The sequence below is a fragment of the Nicotiana tabacum genome, chromosome 5 (assembly GCF_000715075.1).
Source record: "Nicotiana tabacum cultivar K326 chromosome 5, ASM71507v2, whole genome shotgun sequence".
Classification (NCBI taxonomy): Eukaryota; Viridiplantae; Streptophyta; class Magnoliopsida; order Solanales; family Solanaceae; genus Nicotiana; species Nicotiana tabacum.
This window is the reverse complement of record NC_134084.1, coordinates 13958902-13983963: the sequence shown is the minus strand read 5'-3', so window position 1 is coordinate 13983963 and position 25062 is coordinate 13958902. Positions and strand designations below refer to the sequence as shown.

The 25062-nt window shown below is 34.6% G+C and overlaps 1 long non-coding RNA gene and 1 pseudogene across 1 annotated transcript; one reads left to right on the top strand and one right to left on the bottom strand.

Moving 5' to 3' along the window:
- Positions 1 to 25062, top strand: part of LOC142180695 (uncharacterized) — a 77464-nt pseudogene that overhangs the window by 23201 nt on the left and 29201 nt on the right.
- On the bottom strand, positions 4480 to 6119 carry LOC107824405 (uncharacterized). The gene is made up of 2 exons (XR_001656849.2): positions 5878 to 6119; positions 4480 to 4924 (listed from the first exon to the last, which is right to left on the bottom strand). It is a non-coding gene; the product is annotated as an uncharacterized LOC107824405 (long non-coding RNA).

Genomic DNA, 25062 nt, shown 5'->3' with positions numbered 1-25062 from the left:
TGTTATTTACAATGTTTGGGAAGTTGATTCCGTGAAATTTAGTAAGCCTAACGAGAAGTAATTGATAGGTTAATTCCTTGTGGGTTCGACTCTAGGCTAAATACTCAGATTATATTTGCAACGTCCGCGTGTCCTTTTTATAAGGCATAGTTGGGCGTGATCATATAACCATAAGATGACAAATGTAAATTTTTATGACAAAGCTCCAAAAAAGTTGGAGTTTTAAAATTCTTTATAACAGAAAACGAAAATATAAAATTAAAAAAAAACTACCCATTCACAGTTTAAATTTATTTGATAAAATTAAGTAAATAAACAATACTCGAAAATATTATTGATAGATTTAAATATAAAAATACTTCTGAGAAAGTCATTGGATACTTGAAAGTTAAATCTATATATAATAAAAAGAGAAGCAAAGCCACCATATTAAGGTAAGTGACATAACCATAAGATGACAAATGTAATTTTTAGGACGAAGCTCCAAAAAAGTTGGAGTTTTAAAATTATTTATAATAAAAAAAAATTACTTATTCACACTTTAAATTTATTTGATAAATTCAAGTAAATAAATAATACTCGAAAATATTATTGATAAATTTAAGTTTAAAAATACTTATGAAAAAGTCATAAGATAAATCCAAGTTAAATTTCAAGAGTAATGCAAAATTATATTCATTGTATTATATTAAACTGATACTTTATTAAAATTCATATGACAATTTAATAATATTAAGTAATGGATAATACAATTAGATAAGCAAGGAATAAAAAAGAAATAAAATATAAATTTATGAAAAATATAAAAATACAAGACTAATAATTAGAATTATGATGAGAAAAGTCGAATACATACACGTAACTAGAATCATAGTAAGAAAATAGTTATAAAGAATGAATATTAACAAAAAAAGAATTTCAACCGATAGCGTAAAGATATATATACTAATTAAATTTTTCATATGGGAAATAATAATTAATAAATAGAACTCATAATTTCATGATAAAAAATAAAAAAAATATAAAATATTATTAGGATATTGTACATAAGATATGCATATTATATATAAAACACAAATTAATAATTATTATATTATTGGTAGGTTTTTTATAAAAATAATAAAATGATGATCTCTTTATGCGGTTGATGAATTCAAATTTATAATTTAGTAAAAAAATATTACATTATTTAAATTTTCATTAAACTACAAATGAGAAAAATAATCAGATATTACCGTACAAATAATGTATGAAAAGAGCAAGGGACATCGATGGCTTACCTGAAATAACAGCAAGGGACAACCAATGATCCCATCAGAAGTGCAATTGATTAATGGCAAAATACCTTATCAACCCCCTAAATTTGACAGAGATTATTAGTTACAACCTTAAACTATTTATGGTCTTAATTACCCCTCTCAACTTGGCCTTTTGAGATCCATTACCTCTTGGACGCTTATGTGGTAAATAGTGTGGGTGCACTCGCCTGCCACGTGAATTTTTTTTATATATGTGGTATTTTTTTGAAAAATAAAATATATTTTTACCTTTATAAGTATGTTACTTTTTTAGATAATTTTTATCGAATACAATTTATAACAAAATTTGGATAGAACTACATTATTTATGCTAATTTTTTTTTAGCTAAAAATAATAAAGTTTTAGTTAATCTTTTTTTTTGAATTTGACCTGAAACTAAAGATTTATACAATTAAAATAAATAGTCAAGGCATTTAGAAAGTTATAATTATAATACATAGTCTGAAATTATTTATTTTGGCTATAATATTTTACTTGAAAAGAGTGTATCCATAGAGTAAGTTATTTCTTGCAATTGTACACTCTTTTTATTTCTTCTTTTGATGCAATAACTATTTGTTTCAACTGTATATTTTTACTTTTTTCAGGTAAAATCTATAGAAAATATATTTTTAGAGCACCATAATTTAGATCTATATAGAAAATAATAGCCAAAATAATTAGTTTCAAATTATATATTTTTATAATTTTTTTAGATGCTTTGACTATTTATTTCAATTGTATAAATCTTTATTATCAAATCAAATTTAAAAAAAGATTAACTAAAACTTTATTATTTTTAGCCAAATAAAAAAATTTAGCCTAAATAATGTAGTTCTATCCAAGTATTATTATAAATTGTATTCGAAAAAAACTATCTAAAAAAGTAGCATACTTTGAAAGGTAAAAATATATTTTATTTTCAAAAAAAAATGCCACATATACAAAAAAATCCACGTGGCAGGCGAGCGCACCCACACTCTTTGCCACATCAGCGTCCAAGGAAGTAATGGATCTCAAAATGCCAAGTTGAGGAGGATAATTAAGACCGTGAATAGTTTAAGGCTGCAACTAATAATTCGTGTAAGTTTAGGGGACTAGTAAGGTATTTTGCCTTGACTAATTAGACCTGTAGATCAACTTTTCCGTAAACCACTAACGTTCTTGAATTCTTGAAACGATAATTTAGGAATAGGAAGCTATACAACATAAACGTAGCGTTCCTGGTGTAATTAGCTATACGTAGGTTCGCCAGAATGCAACTCTAAAGTCAATTTGACTTTTGATTAGCGTACAATATTTATTTTAACTATACTTGTTTGCCAGAATGCAACCTGCCTATGTTATACCATTGACTAAATAATAATTTTCCAGAGTTCCACCAACCTATATGTCTTATACAGTAGCATCCCAAGGTTTTGCAGTACAAGAAGTTACATATGCTGCTTGTAGTTGTCAAGAAGTTTTAATTTTAAGCTTTCAAAACTCAGGCTCTTATACGTATGTTCTCCATGTAAACTTTTCTTTAGATAGTTCTTTGAATAAGTTTTGAAATAACGCCCTTTCTCACAATTCCTTAGAAAGTGTAATCTCTTTTCCTAAACAAAATAGATAACAATATTGTAGAGAATATTGAAATGAAGATTCTAAGAAATTAGTGTCTGATATATAACCATAGAATCTGTGGTACATTTAGATTTTTCTTTCATTTTGCAGTATAAATTTAAAATTTTACCTATGGTCCACACCAGCCAGTGGTCATATATTCCTGGAATCTTGCCAGCAGCAACATATTCCCTTCTTGCTACAGTTCCTACATCAGTCCAAGAAGACAGTTGTACCTATGTTTACAGAGCAAATACAACACCAATACAAGATTCCTAGCTTCACATTCTACAAAAACAACAGACAACATAAATATCTTAGAGACTAAAATGAGTAACATTTTAATAGTTAGGGCAAAAAGGAAAACTGAAAGGAAAAAACTGTATATGCAGGCCTTTGTGAATGAGAAAAATAATTTATAAACCATAGGATACTGTGTACAAAAAAATACACTTTTTTTTTGTGTGGAAGCACTTCTACATAATGTGCATGTTTCTGCTTTATACCACAGTTAATTGGTATCCTGAAGAATGTAATGGAAAATACGTGAGGAATGAGGACGGACATAAACTGTCAAGCAGCATACCTATTCATTTTTGAATAGCTATCTGAATTCATGCTCTAATGTTACTCCCACATGCAATTCTTTGTTTTCAAGCAATTTACATGAGATAACCAAACAACCAAACTCCTTCGGCAAGAGCAAAGCTAGGAATCAGGAGACCATGTTCATTCATACTTTCAAACAACTGTAGAAAATAAAACTAGTGAATGTCCCTAGGATAAGGCCTAGTGTAGCTCAAATCCCAGGACAGAGCAGCCATACAAGAACTCCCGTTTTATTTTGATGATGATTTTGCAGTTAAATCTGCAGAATGACAACATTAAATGTTTTAAGTTTTTCCATTTTTTTTCCACTCCACAACCTGTATGACCAATTTCAGATAAAATTTTGAAATGTCTATACATCCTCAGATATGAGTCATATGACTCAAGTGTAACAGTTGCCCAAATATATAAAATTGCTGCAATCCCAAGAAAAGAGAGTGCTAGGAAAGCAGGACCTCTTTAACCAATTTTCTCTTAATTCACATTCCATGAGAGATACAATATACCATCAGAAATCAAACATCAAATCTTTATAATTTTGCCACTCAACCCGTCAGATTTATATAACAGCGGTTCATTAAATCACAAAAGCTCCATAAAAACTTGGAGGGTGGAAATTGACAATTCAATAAGAAAGAATCATCTCACACGCTTCATCTCAAATCACCAAACATGATTCTTCCCTGTTCACTGAATAAAAATTTGATTTACCAGGAGTTTAAGAAAGAAAGATTTTGGAGCACGTTACTATTAAAGAGTTTCCAACTTTATAAAAGTGGCAATCTTTTAGAAAGGCGTCCTACAAAATGAAACAGTATCACCAGAAATCAAAGAAAATCTTTATAGTTTTTACACTCCATCCATTTGAATAAGTAAGGACGCATCATTAAATCACAGAAAAAATGGTAAAAACTTGGAAGGTGGCCCCTGATAATCTGTTAGATGCTGAAAATTTATGAAAGAAACTGAGAAGAGAAGGAAATTACTATTGGCAATAGATTGTGCAAGAATCTTTAAACACAATTTACAACCGACAAATCTGTCCGTATGGAGTGGACAAAACTCCCGGATACTAATATTTAGACAAACATTCAATGCCCTTAAAGCTAATCCTGACTAGATATTTATAGAATACATATTGTTTAAAATAACTAGAAAACTGTAAAGCCTAATCGGATAGTAAGTTGGAATATTTGGTAACTGCTGGAGAGAATTAATGAGGCACTTTCCTCCTAATGCAGTTTCTTCATGCTGGAGAGAAGTTGGACTTGGCCGAAGCTGCACAAATCTTATTTCCTCTTTCATGTTTTCTTCCAAAATAAGTCTTCAAAGGTGGGATTGTATCATAATCCAATTAGAAAGAATTACCTCACACGCTCCTTCATCTCAAATCACCAAATATCATTCTCCCCTGTTTCATTTCATGTAACCATGACCGAACAGGAATTTTAATAAAGATTAGACGTTTAGAACATGTTACGACTAAAGAGTTCCAAATAAATGTAAGTGTCAATCTTTTTGAAGGAATCATACAAAATGAAACAATATCACCAGAAATCATAATTAAATCTTTATAGTTTTTACACTTCATCTATCTGATATGCGCGGCATCATTAAATCACAGAAAACATGGTAAATACTTGGAAGGTTGCCATTGATAATCCAATGAGAAAGAACCATCACACTTTATCTCAAATCACCAAATATTATTCTCCCTGGTTTCCTTTCATATAACTGTGATCAACCAGGAATACTAATAAAGAAAAGACTTTGCAAACATGTTATGACTTTTCAAACATTTTACGACTAAAGTGTTCTCAAATCTATTAAAAATGTCAATCTTTATCAGAACCACTCAAATAAAATGAAACAGATTGGATAAACTATATCTTTAAGTGCATTCCAAAATCGGAAATCTGTTGTTCATCAATGGCATCAAAATTGTCAAATCTCACTTTCAGCAATCACTACTCAAGTACCAGTGTACCACTACCTCCTACATCCTAGAGAACTATATAAAATATTCAAGTTCTGTATAGTGACAGAGTAAAACTTATTTTTACAATCAGATCACTTATTAGGTAATTACATGTTAATCAATCAATAAGCATTAATAGATAATCTAATAAAAGTAGTAACTATCTTGTCCTCAGTCTAAATAAATTTTTATACTCGTGTATATAACTTAAATCGATAAAATATACATAAAAGCAAGATCTAGCGGTCGAATTACACAGTCACCAATCTACAAAGTCAGATCCAGGCAAATCAAATCTGAAGTACTAAGAAGAAGAAAACACACACACACACACAAAAAAAAAAAAAAAGTAACAATTGGAATCAAACTGAACAGTTTAATTAAACCTGAGGTGAAACAACTGCCGAAATATTAGATCGATCCTGAACAAAGCTGACTTAGCTTAAATCAATCCAAAATATATGCAATTCACAGCAGTCTCCAATTCAGTTGATGCAAGGCGGGACAAATTTCGCCGCAAAACAAAAAATGTTGATAACTTCGTACATCTAATCTCCATTTAATAACAATCACCGCCGTTGTGATTGCCGCCGCCGCCACCGGCGAATTAGTCCCGACCTGCACCAAGCGAATTAGAGACAGCCGCAATAAATGGAAATACGAGACTAGAGAGAACTGTGTATATGCAGAGTAGGGAGAAAGATGATATTTATAGCTGAAACTAACGAATAGGATAATGACACGTGGAGCAGATAGATGCTTCTGCAAAATTTTGGAAAAATCGAGAGGGTTTTAAAAGCGTGACTGTAATGTGAATATATTGACTTTACATTTGGTGTGACTAACGGGGGATAGTTGTCACATGTGACGCGTGATCTGCGACTGCAACGTGTATGGATATTCAAAATTCAGGAAAAAATTAACTTTATAAGTCAAAAAAAAAATTTGAACCCAAGACAACACGGTGGCAATAAAACTACCGCAACTCCCAAACGCATCATACCATTTCTTTCAATGCATATAAATAACTTACATTTATATTTAATATTTGATTCTTAAAAAAATAATATATAGCTACACAAATGTAAGTGATTTGCTTGGATAACAAAATTTGATTTTTCTTTTAAATTTTATTTTCAGTCAAATAGTTACGCATAAATTGAGACACAAGGAATATTTCTTTTTGTTGGTTTGGTATAGTAAATAACTATAATTATAGTAGCGAGACTATATTTTTTCTTTATGGTATAAACGAAAATAAATGCATCTTTGAATATTATAAATTGAAAAATCCTTAAAGAGATCTGTTTAGATTTTCCAGCTTAACTTGAGAAGAGTTAGTTGCACTTTCAAAACATGTTGAAAATGAAAATAATAAAGAATGACTTTAAGTTTCATATATTGATCGCTTAAAAATATTTACTCAACCAAATCACATGTATATGATAATTATGAATACATATCTATTATAAGGGTCACTTGATAGCCTGATAAAATGGTAAGTAACATATTATCACAAATTAAAAATATTTAATCGTGTAATTTTTTTTAAATTACCTGTGCATATAGCTTAAACTGCCTCGATACTAACTTTTACGAAGCCACTAATCTTCTTATAAATTTCATTCCTAAAAAATCTGGTAATCGTAAACTGCTTTGGTTTATCTAGTCTTGATAAATGAAAGGCATTCGCTCTTATTTCACACAGTCAAAGATAAGGGTCGTCTCCTCAAAGTCTCTACCTGATCGAAGAGACCAAACCTTGGGAAGACATCACCTATGCTAGAAGGCTTTGTCGGCTTGATGCTATCTAGATATCTATTAAAAAAGTAAGGATTTTCTACTTCTTTTAGCGTCTAAACAAAAGCTTCTTCAAATTAGATTCTCTGTCCCAATTAAGAAAGTAAAACAAAGATATAGAAAGCAATTGACAGTGAAACTCTTTCGTTTAGTCAAATCACATATTCATGGATGGGTAATTTTAATAATGTCGTCCAGACACAAAATCATGTATCCCCAAAAATGGATGGGTAATTTTAATAATGTCGTCCAGACTACAACACAATATCATGTATCCCCATAAATGGAAAGTTGTTACTTTAAGAAACTGCAATTATTTAAACAATGGCTGTTTTAAATCATATAGTATGAGATTAATGTTCTTTCTTCTTTGGAGAAAATGATAAATCTAGCTTCAAATTAGGGGAACAGATAAATGTATATATGGTGTTGAACTTCAATGAATAGATTGGACATTGCTAGCCCTTCATTTAGAATTATTAATAATAAAAAAGTCATAACAATTCCTTCTTTTTCATGGTACGTAGAAACATTCTTAATAGAATCTAATAAGTTGCTTTTTCTCTCTCCTCTTTTTTTTTTTATTTAAGATGAAAATTTATCAAGAACGTAGAAACGATAGGAGAAACTGTTGGCCAATTTAGTATGAATAGTACATGAACGATAGCTGGAATCACGATCATTGTTAGAATTCGCGGCTTCCCCAAAATTATGCTATCTGAGATCTTTAGGAAAGAGGATCAAATTGGTCTTGCGACATGGTTGCATTTATCATCTACTTCTGAGACCCTAGACGATTGAAACCCCCCCGGCGGGGTAGCCCTAATATGGTTAGAACCAATTGTGCTAGGGTAACAAAACTTACACTTACTCACATTGGTGTATCCTGCCATGTCCGGACAACGAATTCATTCTTATAATCGAAAAAGTAAATTCCACGTTAACATGAATTTGTAAAGTGAATTAACGCACCCTATACTTTTATTCCGGCAGATATTCATATACCCAAAAAGAAGCATATCCATGTCTCGACTAATCAAAATATATTCGCCATGCATTATCTTACTTCATCTTTCATCAACTACCTAGAAAACACTTTCTTCTATTTTCATATTTTCCACAATTTTACTTAAAATTCAATGGAGCCATCATCAATTAACAAAATTTAAATTCTTTAAACTTAATATAAACCTTAATTTATTTTGGATCGAATTCGAATATATAAAACTAAGAAAAATTAATGGAGTTTCTTTCACTTTACCCAATTTTCCTCTATGTGGGGGCTGGGGATTGAAATTTAACACCCTACAATAATTCTCGTGTTGGTTGTCTTATCAGAAGATGTAATAATTTCTTTGATAAAAGCTAAGATATGGGTGGGTATATAGCAATACCTAACAATCTTCTAGAGTTTATTTCCTATGTGTATTAATTTGATAGGTGCATATAGGATGTGGAAAAACAAAGGATACAAACAACCCACAAACAACGGACAAAAAGAAGAAAAAGAACAGAAAAAGTTTTAATTCATAAAGATGCTTCAAGGAACTCTTATGATTATTAAAGGGTTTAACTACTATTTTCTCGGTTTTAATTTAGATGACGTAGTTACTCGACAGAGAGTTTAAGAAAAAAATAATTTGAAACTTGTGGTCTCAAAAGCTTAAGGAATAAAAGCTTTGTGGGATCATAACATTTATGTGGTTATAAAAGCTTCTCATTAAGGGTAAAATGCGTAAAATAAAGAATTTAAAATTTAACTATTTTCAACTGTGGAAATATATTATTCCTTTTGGAATGAATTCATAGGAAAGTGTGTCATCTGAATTAATTGATAATTCAAGAAAATAAAATTATAACATTATATATTGAATCATCCAAGAAATATTTACATGTAATGCAGATTAAGTTGCCAAATTAAACTTGAACTCGGTGTATAAAATGTAATTAACACAAAATCGAAAATCTATGGGTCATTGCTTGTGTTGTAACTTTTTTTTGGGCTTCTCATTTGGTGTTTGGTATTTTTATATTGGGGCCCGACTAAATTTAGATTCGCGATGAAAAATTTTACATTGCTTCCAACTAAAGCGACTTTATATCCGGGCTCAAACCTAGGACGTCTGATTAATTATGAGTAATTACTTATCACTTCACTACAACTCGTGTTGGTGCTTGCGCTGTATCTTCTTGACTTGTGATGCCAAAAAAGTGTCTCCCAAAATAAAAGTTCTAGAAGAATAAAAGGCACAACCGAACAAATATATTGATCGACTAATGAGGAATTTTTAGAAACCACTATTGTTTAGTGGTTATTAACTTCCTATAGCTACCATATACATAATTACTTCCGATAGTTAATATTTAGTTGTTACGTGACTATATTCGTTGTATTCGCGCTACTGTACTCATGAATACAGTAGCAAAATTCGCCCAAAAACAGGAGAATCCAGTTGTTTGATTGTATTCGCACTACTATATTCATGAATATAGTAGCAGAATTTGCTAAAAGATAAGGAAATCCAGTTGTTTAATAACGGAAAGAGGATCAATGAGTGTGTATCTCTCCTAATTTAACTCAACAAAATCAATTCTACATAAATTTCGCTGTTACACGATTGTATTCGATGTATTCGCGCTACTGTATTCATGAATACAATAGCGGAATTCGCCTAAAAAATATGGGAGTCCAGTTGTGCGACTGTATTGGTTGACGCTACTGTATTCATGAATACAGTAGCAGAATTCGCCTAAAAATAGGGAAGTCCAGTTGTTTAATAACGGAAATTGGATCAGCGTGCTCCTAATTTAACTCAATAAAATTAATTCTACAAAAAATTAACTTTTACAATGTTGTATTCCATGTATTCACGCAACTATATTTATAAATACGGCAAGGTAATAAAAAATATGTTGTATACTGTTATATTCAATTCGACTGTATACATTGTATTCAATTCACATATATTCATTATTCGCTATTATACATTGTAGTCAATTCACTGTATTCAATTCGACTGTATTCAAACACTAAAAATTATAAAATACAATGATATTCGACTATATTAAAAACATACAGACCTTCAGAATACATAAATACAAGCAAAAAATAATAAATTTATACAAAAATACAATATATTTGAATGTATTTGTACAGAATATAATGTATTTGTATCATTGTATGTGGCTAAAATAGCAAAGAAGAAAAGTTCGCCGGAGATGGCATTTTTCGGCCAATCAAATATATATATAGTAAGTATTAAAACTAAAAATGGAGACGAACAAAAATCTAGACCTCAAATTTTCTCTGGTGTAGCCATGAATGATCAGATTTGTTCGCCCAAGTGGATGAGCCAATAGTAGGTGATGACGCCGCCGACGATCACGATGATGACACTGACGATTCTGCTGATTTGATGGAGAAGAGAAAGGATTGAGAATCTTGCTTATAGAGAGAGAAGGGAAAAAAAGAGAAATTGCTGTTATAGAGAGAATGAAGAGAGAAAGAGAAAGAACATAATTGACATTTTGCTATAAAATAGAAAAGGTAAGTATAAGTAATAATATTTTTAAATTATTTTAGTTTATAATAAATAGGGTGTAATAATTTATTATACGAGGTGAAATTTCCTTGATTAAGGGTGTGTTTGGCATGAAGGAAAATGTTTTCCATGGAAAATATTTTCCTAAAAAATATTTTCATGGAAAATAAGTGGTTTTATCACTTATTTTTCCTTCTTTGATTGGTAAATGAAAAATACTTCTAGTGTTTAGTTAGAGAGTACAAAATATTTTTGATAGAATATACGAGTCCACCAAACTATATAGTTCTATATAGGTTTTCACAGATAACACTAATGCAACAGTAAATAAATGGAACGGGGAACTTTTACATGGAAAAATTCCTCCTCAAGGGGATAAAAAATCACAACCTACGCTAGTAGGATTTCAACTTCACTACTGAGAAAACTTTAGATTACAACCTATTGTAACCTAGGAATTAAACTCTTAATCCCTCCCTAACTTCTATTACACCTATTAAAAGTCATTTTGCAATACACCTATTACAAAGACTTCAACTCATGACTAATTCTAGTCACGACATAAACACTAAAGGTTTATGGTTTTTCAAGAGCTCCTAATAGACGCTTCTAGATAAGAAAAGTAGGAATTACAATAAAGAACAATTACAAAGTTACAACTCAACTAGGGACATAAAAGATACTAGTTGTAAGAATTGGTCCGTAGTAGTGTTAAACTTTGTTCTTGATGCACTTGAGAATTGAAGGCTTGATTGTCAGATGCTTGAATGCTTGAATGAATTCTCAAGTGTTCAAGTGAAATTTTGTTGTAATGTTTAATGTTAATATAACATGGATGACATCACTTGAATGATGTAATCACTTGGTAGGTCAATATGAACTGACTACTGAATTGTGCTGCACTATTTCTATGTGCAGTGTAGGCAGTCACTTTCTAGCTGTAGACAGTTGACTTCGTACTACTGTCAGGGAAACTCAAGGGTATCAGGTCCCTGTGTTGATTCTCTATCTTCTAAAGTCATAGCAACTCACATTAGCTGGAGTCCATTAATTTGAGTTGCGTACCAAGTGTGTCAGGTTCCTTATCTGGTTCTTTGACAATAAGTTTGTTAGATCATCAAAACATAAAACTAAGATACTGTGAACCCAATAATTTCCCCTTTTTTGATGATGACAAACTTAGAAATTGATAACACATGTTTAGAGCAGAATTAACCAGATGAAGTAACAAGAACTACACAAGTTCCCCTTGATTTTACGCTTCCCCTTTAATCAGATCCCTGTTTCAATTATACTTCCCCCCTTTTGACATCATTGAAAATACACAAGCAAGCAATCAGCATAAAGAAGTCTAGCCTAGCTAACTCATGCCACATATTTACACACAACATGATAGAAAAAAGAAGCAGAGAAATATAAGCAATAAACAACAAAAGAGGATAGTTTTTCTAAAACATAAGCCTTTGCCATTACAGCAAAGGCAAAATTTAGACGGTTATCATCAGGAGCAGTACAAGGAAATTCCATCCACACTCACAAAAGAAAAACAAAAACAACTGCATAGTCATCAAAATCAAAAGAGATAATCCAAATATTGGTCAATGAAAGGGTTAGCCTAGGGGGCACTAGAAGGAGAGGGCTTAGAAGCTATAGCAAGAGTGTTGAGAACTAGATCAATTCGGGCGTTGGCTGACATTTGCTCTGCGAGTAGTTTCTCCTTCAGGTTCTCAACTTGTTGCCTGAGATCAGCATTTTCTTTAATCAGACGAGCGATCTCCTCATTTGACCCTGGTGCCCCTTGGGCCTGCTGACTCTCTAGAATGGCATTCCTTGCCTTCAACTTCCTAATCTCCTCAGTAGCACTATTCTAGGCATTGATAAGCTGAGAGATTGTTGAAGTGCTTCCTACTCCTCCACCTTTTTCAATACATTCACATTCTTCCAAAGAAGTTTGAGAGAAGGTCTGTTTTTTGGTCCATATCTTAGGCTGTCCCAGAGGCAAATCAAAGAACTTCAAGGCATGCGTGAGAAGGAATCCACGAGGAAGACCATGGTTGCCATCTTTGAAAGTTGCTACCATTTGCATGTGCTCAATCATGATGGTTGGCAAGTTTACAACGCGGAACCCATCGAGTGCTTCCATCAAAATACAGATCAGACTTGGAAGTAATGGACTTTCTCTCAGCACGGGGGTAAAAGAACCTTGTTTAGCAACTCAAACAATAGTTGATAAATAGGAAGCAGAGTTTTCTTGTGTACACGTTCCCCCCACTGGACTGCTCCCTCATTTACAATAGCATTCCTAAAATTTGACCCACACATATTCTTGATAGTTGACATAACATCAGAAGGGACCTTAAGTATGTCCCCAAGCAAAGCAGCATCCAAAACAATATCAACTCTATTGACCAAAGCACAAATATGATTAGTTTCAACAGTAAAAAGGTTTGCATAGAAACTTTGGACCTTATCCTTATAGACTTTGGGCACATCCACCTTGAACAGATATCCCCATTATTGAAACTCGACCATGTCTATTATTTGTCTCATACCGGCCATTTCAGAGATTTCTAGGTCAAAAGTACGACCCCACAGAAGCTTTTGGTACCTCAGCCTTTCCTTAGCAGACATACTTTCTCGTTTCACTCGTTTTGCAGATATCAGGTTCCCTTGACTTCACTAAGATATCCTCATCATGCAATTACTGTTCACTCACTTCTTGTTTTATCTTGCCACCACTTTTCACTAATTTTGAACTTAGTGTAGCAACACCTTCCTCTCGCTTCTTTTTCTAAGACCTTTTAACCAAGGAGCTTGGTTCCTCTGCTGCTTCCTCATCCACCTCCACTACAGGAATGTTTTTGTCACACACAACCTCTCCATTTTTCACCCACCTCTTTTTCTTCTTCTTGTTGTTCCTTTCACTCTTCTACAGGGCAGACTCAAAAGCCTCTTTTACCTGCAACCTAGTAGTAGGTCGCTCAGAAGAAGGGTAAGAAGTGGTTACTGCCCTCCTCTTGGCAATAAACGCATCTAGAGCAACATTATCTTGATCTTCTTCATCACTAGACCTCATAGGAGCCAAAATTTGCAAGGGCTCAACATTAAAGTGAGGAGAAGGAACAGGGTCAAAACTTACCTGGGAAGAGGATCCTTGACCTGTTTCCTCAAGAGAGGGGTCAGGTCCTTCAAGAAAGGCCCCAATAGTTTCTTCTGGTACAGGATTTTCAAGGAGCACCACAGTTCCTTCTCCCACTAACAACTGAGTCTCTTCCCTCTGAGACACATTCATAGTAGAGATGACCCCATACACTATTCCTTCAGCAGATATGGCTAATATGTTTTCTACAGCCTCTTTCTCTTGAGATTCCATGGGTACAACATCCTCTGAGACAGGAACAACTTTAGATTGATCAATACTGACCTCTAAGACCTTTTTGACCTGTGGAATCTCACTCTATTCACTATCTTTGCTTTGTGCTGTGAGAATCTTAGGGGATAAAGACGAAAGGCAATCAAGTTTGGGGGTTTTTGAGTTCTCAATACTTGGAGGAAGAGAGAGGTCTGAGGGAGTGACAGGAGAAATAGAGGGTGAAGGAGAGTCAGGTTTAGGAGTATCCTCTGCAGTGTGGTTAAAAAGGGGATGGTAAGAGGTGTTTCACTAGAAACAGAAGAATCAAGGGTTTTCTAAACTAAATAGGGGATTATCGGTTGATCTTCAGCCATGGTAGAGAAGAAGTTTGAAAGTTCTGGAGAAGGACTAAAGAGAAGATATGATCGCTCAAAATGATGAGAGGGTTTTAATGGGAGAAGAGACAATTATAAAGGAGGGAGAGAAACCGGTTCTGAAACGGCAGTAATTTTATGGGGAGACACAATGTTTTAGAGGGAGGTGAAGGGATTTGAATAAAAAGACATGACATACGGGGTCTGAAAAGGTTGATGACATGGCACTCAATTTTTGTTTCCTTTTAAGACATGTATGAAAAAACATAAGACTACTAACATGTGGTACAAGAACCAGGTTCTTGACATGTCTTTCAAAAATTCTCAATCCTCTTTTACCTCTCCTGCAGTGCTTCTGTAGCTTCTATAATCATCATGCGTGTCTACCTACAACCGTATTGAAGTGAGTTAGACTTGGCCGGAAAACACTTTAGCTACTTTACCTGAATGTGACTTTCTAGCCATATAGGAGGAATTAAGTTCTCAATTAGGCTTCATTAGCCCTAGCTCCAGATAGCCTATTTCTCTCAAAATGTTCTCTACTTAGTGCTTTGGTGAAAATATCTGCAATTTGATCTTCTGTACTACAGAACTTCATATAGATAAGCCCTTTCTCCATATTGTCTCTAAGAAAATGATGTCTCACACCAATGTGCTTGGTTCTTTTATATTGAACCGGATTCTTGGCCATGTTAAGTGTACTTGTGTTGTTACATAGAAAAGGCACACAGTCAGTGTACATACCAAAATCTTCCAATTGCTGTTTGATCTATATAAGCTAAGCACAGCAGGAAGCTGCAACAACATATTCTGCTTCAACTGTTGAAAGAGCAACTGAGTTCTGCTTCCTTGTGCCCATAAGATGAGACATGATCCTAGAAAGTGAGCCATTCTAGAAGTACTTTTCCTGTCCACAAGATAACCTGTATAGTCAGCATCAACATACCCAATAAGATTAAAATTATCACCTGAAGGATAGTACAGGACTAGGTCATGTGTTCCCTTAATATATCTCAAAATTCTTTTGGCAGCTTTCAGATAAGATTCCTTGGGATTTGACTGAAACCTTGCACATAGCCCTACACTGAAGACAATATCAGGTCTACTGGCAGTAGGTAGAGAAGAGACCAAATAATGCCTCTATACATGGTTTAATTTACAGGAGAGCCAGATTCATCCATGTCCAGTCGAGTAGCAGTGGCAATGAGAGTTGTCAATCACTTTTGATGCTTCCATATCAAACCTCTTCAGGAGCTCCTTGATGTATTTCTGCTGGCTGATGAATGTACCCTTTGTGGACTGCTTCACTTAAAGACCCAAGAAGAAATTCAACTCACCCATCATGCTCATTTCAAACTCACTTCCCATGAGTTTTGAAAATTCTTCACATAGTGAATCAGCTGTTTCACCAAAAATGATATCATCAACATATACTTGAACGATGAACAGGTTCCTCCCTCGTTTCTTCATAAATAAAGTGTTGTCAATTTTTCCTCTTGTGAAACCATTTTCTAAGAGAAATTTTGACAGTCTTTCATACCAAGCTCAAGGAGCCTGTTTCAACTCATGGAGTACCTTGTCCAATTTGAACACATATTCAGGGTGTTCATGACATTCAAAGTCTGGAGGTTGCTTTACATAGACTTCTTCCTTAAGGAATCCATTCAGAAATGCACTTTTGATATCCATTTGGAATAGAGCAAATTCCATATGTGATACAAAGGCAATGAGGATTCTAATAGCTTCCATACGAGCAACTGAAGCAAAAATCTCATCTTAATCAATTCCTTCCTCCTGATTGTAACCTTGAACCACTAGCCTAGCCCTGTTCCTTGTAGTGTTTCCATGTTCATCAAGCTTATTCCTTAAAACCCACATGGTTCCTATGATGGTTCAATTTGAGGGTCTAGGTTCCAGGTACCATACATTGTTCCTTTCGAACTGATGCAACTCCTCTTGCATGGCTGTAATCTAGTATGCATCTTTTAAGGCTTGCTTGATGTTTTTGGATTCTATTTAGGAAAGAAAGATTGAGAAAACAAGTGAATTTTTGGCTTTTGATCTGGTTTGTACTCCTAAATCCAGAGGGGTAATTATGTTGTCAAGAGGATGGGAGCTTTTGTGTTTCCGATTGGGCAATTGAGCCTCGTTTGTAGAGGAACTGGGTAAGTTTGACTGGTTCCCTTTCATTCTTCTCTCAACTACCTGTGGAGTACTTTGAACTGCATCAACCACTCTTTCTTCAGCTTCAGTGGTTGTAATTGTGGTACCTGGTTCCTCTCTAGATGTTGAGGAAGAGACTGCATTGTCTTCACTTGACTCAACATGTCTGTTCTGTTTTTCATATCAATAACTTTACCTGGAACCGGTAGAGGCTCTCCATCTTGATAATCCTTGTTGCTTTTCTCATAGGAGATATAGGACTCATCAATGATTATGTGTACAATTTCCTCAACGTACTGAGTCAGTTTGTTGTATAACTTGTAGACTTTACTTGTAGGAGAGTACCCTAAAAAGATTCCTTCATCACTCTTGGCATCAAATTTTCCTAGCTGATCCTTTTCATTGTTGAGAATATAACAGTTACACCCAAATGTTCTTAAGTGAGTCAGCTTGGGCTTCCTTCCATGCAGCAACTCATAGGAGTTTTGTTCAAGAGAGATCTGATCATGTACATGTTCACCAAGTAGCAGGCAGTATTGATAGCTTTAGCCAAAAGTTCTTAGCAATTCCACTGTCAATCAGCATTGTTCTTTCCATTTCCTGAAGGGTTCTATTCTTCCTTTCCACAACTCCATTTTGCTGGGGGGGGGGGGGTTCTTGGGGCTGAGAAGTTGTGAGTAATGTCATTCTCATTATAGAATTCATCAAACTTAGCATTGTCAAATTCCATTCCATGACCTGATCTAATGCATGCTACTCTTGATTCCATCTTTACTTGGATTTTCTTTACAAAGGCTACGAAAACTTCAAAGGTTTCATCTTTTGTTCTAAGAAATAGAGTCCAAGTGAATCTGGAATAGTAATCCACTATCACAATGATATATCTATTTCCTCCCCTGCTTTGCACTATCATCGGGCCACATAGATCCATATGAAGGAGATCAAGTGGTTTTGAGGTGCTGACATCCTTCTTTGGCTTGAATGAGGATTTCACATGCTTCCCTCTAGCGCAGGCATCACAGATTTTGTGTTCTTTGAACTTTGACATGGGCAGACCACAAATCAAGTCCTTCTGTTCCAGTTTATTCAGTAGAGAGAAGCTTGCATGCCCTATTCTTCTGTGCCACAATTCATCATCATCATCAACTACTTTCAGATAACTCAGATCACCATTTTGTAAGGACTCAAAATCAGCAACATAGATATTCTTGTATCTTTTTGCCACAAGTACCACTTCACCAGTTACTAGATTTGTAACTGTGCATATCTTGGACAAGAATTCCACCTTGTTTCCTTTATCACATATCTACGAGACACTCAAGAGACAGTACTTAAGGCCATTGACATAGTGCACATTCTCAATTGAGTGAGTGAGTGACTTTCCAATTTTTCCAACACCAAGAATGTACCCTTTTTCCCATTTCCAAAGGATACACTCCCTCCTTTCATGGCTTTTAGTGAAAGAAAGTCCATGGTATTTCCAGTCATGTGCTTTGAGCATCCACTATCCACGAACCATTGTTGACTGCTTCCTTTCATTGTTCCCTGCACAAGGAGATCACGAGTTAGATTTAGGAACCCAAGCAAGTTTGGGTCCCTTGTAATAAACAAGAGGATGAATAAGTGCTCTTCTAGTCCATGCAGGTAACAAGAGCTTTTTATGGGTGGCACCTGGTCCTCTTTTAGTAGTTACTCTTTCAGCAAAAACTTTGTTCTTCTGAAGAGACTGAACCCTTACTTGACAATTTTCTTTGAAATGCCCATTGTTTCCACAGGAGGTACACAACTAGTTATCATGTACAAATACGTACTTGCTATGAGGGTTATAGGTAGTTCTCTCCTTTTGAAACCCTATTCCCTGCATGTTTCCACCATTATTAACATATATGGCAGTAATAGCATCTGAAGACCAGGTCCACTTAAGGGACTTCTCAAGACCATTTTTTACTCTTTCCAGTTCTGCTTGGAGCTGCCTATTTTTCTCAAGTTCAGCACACAAACTAGTTCTCACAACATTTAACTTATTTTCAAGCTTAATGTGTGCCTCACTAGCTACTTCTTTTCCTTTTTTAAAATTTCCAGGCCTACACTCAGCTCCGAGTCCCTCTATTGTTTCCTTTAAGTCTACAATCACTACTAAGAGGTCATCTCTATCCTGTTCAATAACAGTCACTTTCTCCACTAAAGCATTTTTTTCCTTACTGAAATTCTCAATGGTTTCTTTTAAGTCAACTACTACTACCATCATATCATCTCTTTCGTCTTCTACACTAGTGATCTTCCCAGTTAGAGCCTTCTTTTCATTTTCCAGAGTATCTACAGTTTCTTTCAAATCAGCTACACAAACTACCAAGTCATCTTTAGTTTTCTCAGCATCTCCTATTTCTATGGTGAAGGCATCATTATCATCTACAAGACTGTGATAGGCATCAATTAAAACATTTGCTAATGACATGATTTTCTTAGGAGAGTGGGATTTCAGATTTCTATGAACATCCCTGAAGTTTTACCTCATCATTGTCATCATCTTCATCATTGTCTGATTGAGCCATCAAAGCAAATATTGGATTATATTCATTTGCTTCACTTTCAACTGCCATCATAGAACTATCACCTGCATCAGTTTCTTTTTCAAACTCACTGGAGGAATCTCCTCATGCTAAAAGATTCTGCTTCACAATGTTGTCAGCAATATTCTTTCTTTTGAAGTATTTGTCAGGAATCGGGTTCCTCTTGGCTGCTTTATCAGGGCTGTACTTGAAGTGTTCTTGCGTCAGGAAAGGGAAATCTTTGATAAAATGCCCTGGCTTTCCACATTTATGACAAAGGTCATAATTCTTTGGTCTACTGGAACTGTCTTTCTTTGATATCCCTCCATTCCTTTTGACTATTTTTTGAAACCTTTTGGTTAGATAAGCCATGTCACAGTCCTCCTCACTTGAGTCATTGCTTTTAGCTTTGAGTACCATGTTCTTTTCTTTTTTGGTTCTCTTCTTTCATTGTCCTTCTTCTTTTTCATTTCGTATGTTTTAAGATTTCCAACTAGCTCGTCTATAGTTAGGGCCTGCAGATCCTTTGCTTCAGTAATGGCATTCACTTTGCTCTCTCATGAAATGGACAAGGCACTGAGAATTTTCCTCACGAGCTTGTTCTTAGGAATGATTTCACCAAGCATGTGTAGCTCATTTATGATGGAAGTGAATCTTGTGTACATGTCTTGAATAGATTCATCATCTTTCATCCTGAAGAGTTCATACTCAGTGGTGAGCATATTAATCTTAGATTGGTTTACTTGAGTTGTTTCCTCATGTGCTGTTTGCAAAGCTTCCCATATTTCCTTGGCGGATTGACAAGCTGATATCCTATTGCATTCATCTGGTCCTATGCCACACACCAAAATTTTCTTGGCATGAAAGTTTTTCTCCACAGCTTTCCTATCTGCATTGTTGTATTCTTTCCTGGTTTTTGGCGTCGTTACTGGAGGGTCTCCAACCTTCTTTGTTGGGACAAAAGGACCATCACATATAACATCCCATAACTTAGAATCTTCTACCATCATAAAGTCACGCATTCATGTCTTCCACCACCCATAGTATTGCCCATTGAACCTGGGTGGTCTATACATAGACTGACCTTCTTTAAAATTTGGTGGAGCAGCGATGAGGATCCTTCCTAGGTGTTAATCTTATAGAAAGAACCCGCTCTGATACCAATTGATAAAATATATGAGTCCACCAAACTATATAGAGACTAGGTTCTATATAGGTTTCCACAGATAACACCAATGCAACAGTAAGTAAATGAAACAAGGAACATTTACGTGGAAAAATCTATGTTGAAGGGGATAAAAAACCACGACCTACACTAGTAGGATTTCAACTTCATTACTGAGCAAACTTTAGATTACAACCTATTGTAACCTAGGAATTAAACTCTTAATCCCTCCCTAACTTGTAATACACCTATTATAAGCCACTTTGCAATACACCTATTACAAAGACTTCAACTCATGACTAATTCTAGTCACGAAATAAACACTAAAGGTTTATGGTTTTTCAAGAGTTCCTGAAGACGCTTCTAGATAAGCAAAGTAGGAATTACAATGAAGAACAATTACAAAGTTATAACTCAACTAAGGACATACAAGATACTAGCTGTAGGAACTGGTTCGTAGTAGTGTTAAACTTTGTTCTTGATGCACTTGAGAATTGAATGCTTGATTGTCAAATGCTTGAATGCTTGAATGAATTCTCAAGTGTTCAAGTTGTGAACACCTAATTTTTGCACTATTTTAACACCTCCTAAAGTTATTGGTGTTTTGTTATTTGAATTATTTTTCTCAATTTTTGTGTCTTTAATTACATATTTCCTATCATAAAATATCAAAAAATAGTTCTTTTTTTCATTTGTGCATTTTAGGAATTAACTAACGGTTCAATTGGTGAATTAATCTAGGTAATTGATAATTTGAATAAGTTATTTAATTAATTTATTTGTTTGTGTAAATTTAACTTAATAAGTAGGATTAAGAATGAAATTGGGCCAAATTTGAAAGAGTGGCCAAAAGTGCAACATCAAGGCCAATTGAGAAGGCTGCCGGGGGAAGAACTAAAACGGCGTAGTTTTAGGCCAAAACTACATTGTTTTGTTTAAGTGATTCAAGATTAAATCTCATCCATTCATTCCCTTTGATCCAATGGTACTCATTTGATCACTCATGGAGTATTTAAGTTCCTAAAATCAGATTTTTTACTTCATTTACACATAACCTAAAACTCTATCCCCCTCTATCTCTCTCTCTCTCCCTTCTCTCTCTATGCCACCATCGCTCCACCACTGCAACCACCGTGCGTCGCCGGTGGTGGTGCTCCAAACACCACCAAACTTTCACCCTTTCTTGGTCTCTTCATCCTTTACTCATATCCGAACACCAAATCCCTTGAATCCCTCCCAAACTCCACGAATAAATCAAAATCCAAAACCCTAGCTTCTTTATTTTGTAAATTCGTCGAGTTTTAGACTTCTCCTTCATAAAATACTTAAATAGGCGTGTAGAGATCCACATGATCTATCATCCTATGTTGGTTTTACCCTAAAACTCTGACCAAAATCCGGCCAGATTCCGGCAACCACCACCGGCCCACTCACCCCTTTTTAGCCTAGTTTCGACCCAAGAATGTTTGTTTCCTTTTGATATGATGTCGAGTTCATTAAGCTCAGTGTATTCCAAAAGGAAACAAACATTCCAAGGTCTGAAAGCCACGATTTCGTATCTCCGAAATCTTCTCTTGCCTTGAACAGTGTCTAACACCCTCAATTGGTATAAACCTTACTTCTTCTTTTTTTTTTTTGTCTTTTTTGAATTTTTTGCTTTTGCAATTAGTATTAGTTTTAAGGGTTTAATTTCCATTAATGTTGCTGTTATTTATGTTCAATTGAGTATTAGTTTTTAATTACATGTTACTTTATAAATGTGAATTTCAGTTCTTCAACCTAGCCGATTCAGTAGTTCGTTATTGTCTGTTAGTTCTGATTTTTGGTTCTTCGACCTAGTCGGTCGACTATTTTGTGTGAATTTGTTAAGTTTGAACTTTCAGTTCTTTGACCTAGCCGGTCGAGTAGTTTGTTATTGTCTGTTAGTTTGGATTTTTTGTTCTTCGACCTACCCGGTCGACTATTTTGTGTGAACTTGTTAAGTTTGAACTTTCAGTTCTTTGACCTAACCGGTCGAGTAGTTCATTGATGTATGTTGGTTCTGATTTTTGGTTCTTCGACCTAGTCGGTCGACTATTTTGAATAGAGTTGTTAAGTTTGAATTTTCAGTACTTCGACCTAGTCGGTCGATAGTTAAGTCTTTATGTTAATTTCATGAAAAACCAAAAAAATAGTTGAATTGTTTATATAGTTAGTCATATATTTAGTTGTTATTAATCGTGATAGTTTAGCGTTGTTCGTTTAATTTCTGTTTCGACCATTAGCTTGTGAAATTCAGTTGTTGTTCATGTTAGTCTGCACAAATCGAATTCATTTCAATCTAGTTTCTTTAAATGCTTAGTTCTATTACATTTTGAGTCTTGTTTCTACTTTGCTAGTTCATATTTGATTGGAGTTTGAGTGTATAAGCTGAATTTCAGTCATGTGTAGATAAAAGATAAATACTTGAGTTTAAAGTACATAGGTGTTAGGTATTTTACTGTTCAAACATGCTGGAAACACAACTATCTTGCTTTATGTCAGATTTTTAATGAATAGTGGACTGTTTTGGCACACAAAAGTTAGTCCTTTTGGACAGATTTTTGGTGAACCAAAATCTGTCCAAAAGGACTTATTTTTCCTACTTAAAGAGGTCATTCTTTCAACTTAAGGACACACACTCTAACACACGGAGCCATCATCTTTTACACTCAAAGAAAAGGGCACATATCTTAAAAGAAATCAGCAGTTGTGCACATATGGCAAGCTAAAATTTTAGAGCCTTTGTGAGTATTGTTTGTGTGCAAAATCTTTGAAAAGACAAAGAGATCTCTTAAGTAATTTCTGGGGTTACTAGTTGCTAGTTCAAGTGCTTTCTTGCTGGGTTTTTCGGGGTATTCTTGAGTTCTATTACTACTGTTTTCTACTATCCGTTTGGTGTTGTTGTTGTTGGGATCTTGTTTATGCTGTGTTCGTTGTTTCTAAGTACTCAGGGGTCATTTAGCTGCTGAAATTCTGCAACTTGGTAATTGTCTCAAATTTCTAGAGTAATTTTGTTTTACAATAGACAATGAAGTTGTGATTTTTATCCTTACATTATTATAAAAAAAAATGAACAAATGTTCAACTTCGCATCCTCAGATTGAATCTGTTTGTTTGTTTGTTTATATTTAGTTATCTATGTATCTTAGTTATAAATGACAAGTTAATGCATTGATAAACATATAAAAGGAAAGGAATTAAAAAAGAGCTTCTTCTTTCTTGTTCATTAATAGCTATGTTAAAATATATACTTTATTAATACATGGATTTTATATGAAAGATCAGGTCTCGCTACATTAGTCTGAGGAGTTTCATTTTGTCAGCACAATGGTTCATTTTACTTATCTTTTGAATATGGTTTGAAAGTAATTAAGTGAGTTTTGGACATATAATTGGAAAAGAAACATCATGTTTATCTGAGTGCTAGAATGAAGTTATGCATTAATGTAATTACCCGACCGGTCGTTTTGAGCTTTTGCACCTTGTTGGTCAGTTCTCGGGCATGACTTGCCCCGTGTGATGGATTATGACTTATATAAATCGTTGGTTTTGGTTTTCAGGGTAATCAGAATGAATTTGGAAGAACAGTTCTCAGCTTGAAGCTTGAAATTTGAAAAGTTTGACCAAGATTTGACTTGATTGTATATGGTCTCGGATCGGAATTTTTATGATTTGGTTAGCTCCGTTAGGTGATTTGGGACTTAGGAGCGTGATCGAAATGCATTTTGAAAGTTCGTCGAACGTTTAGGCTTGAATTGGCGAAATTGAGATATTGGCGTTTTCCGGTTGATAGGTGAGATTTTGATATAGGGGTCGGAATAGAATTCCGGCACTTGCAGTAGCTCCATTGTGTCATTTGTGACATATGTGCAAAATTTCGGGTCATTCGGACGTGGTTTGGTTGGATTTTTTATCAAAAGCGAAATTTGGAAGTTCTTGAAATTCTTAGGCTTGAATCCGATGTGATTTTTGTGTTTTAATGTTGTTTTGAGCATTTCGAAGGTTGAAACAAGTTTCAGTGAGGTTATGGGATGTGTTAGCATATTTTGTTGAGGCCCTGGGGCCTCGGGTGAGTTTTGGATGGTTAAACGGATCAATTTTGGACATCGGACTTGGCAGTTTTTGCTGGTTTTGTGTTGCAAACAAATTGTTCTTCGCGTTCGCGAGAAAGGGGACATAAACACGAAGGTGGAGGCTTCATGTGCATCACAGACGCGAGACTGGGGTCGCGTTCGTGAAGAGGAGTAAGGTCGTTGGGCACCCAGGTACATGTGCTATGCGTTCTCTAGAGTTAGACCGCGTTCGCGAAGGGAAAATGGAGAGGCAATGAATTTGGTCTACGCGAACGTGAGAGACCGGTCGCGTTCGCGAAGAAGGTAAATTTACCTGGGGCAGAATGTTTAAAAGTGAGTTTCACGAGCTTTGGTTTATTTTCTCCATTGTTGAATAATTTTTGGAGCTTTTGAGAAAGATTAAAGAGGGAATCGAAGGGTAACACTCGGAGGTAAGATTTTTGAACTCTATACTCGATCCTATGTTGATTCTTACTTGTTTAATCATGAAATATGCGGAAATTAAAGCCTAAAATTGGGGAATTAGGGCTTG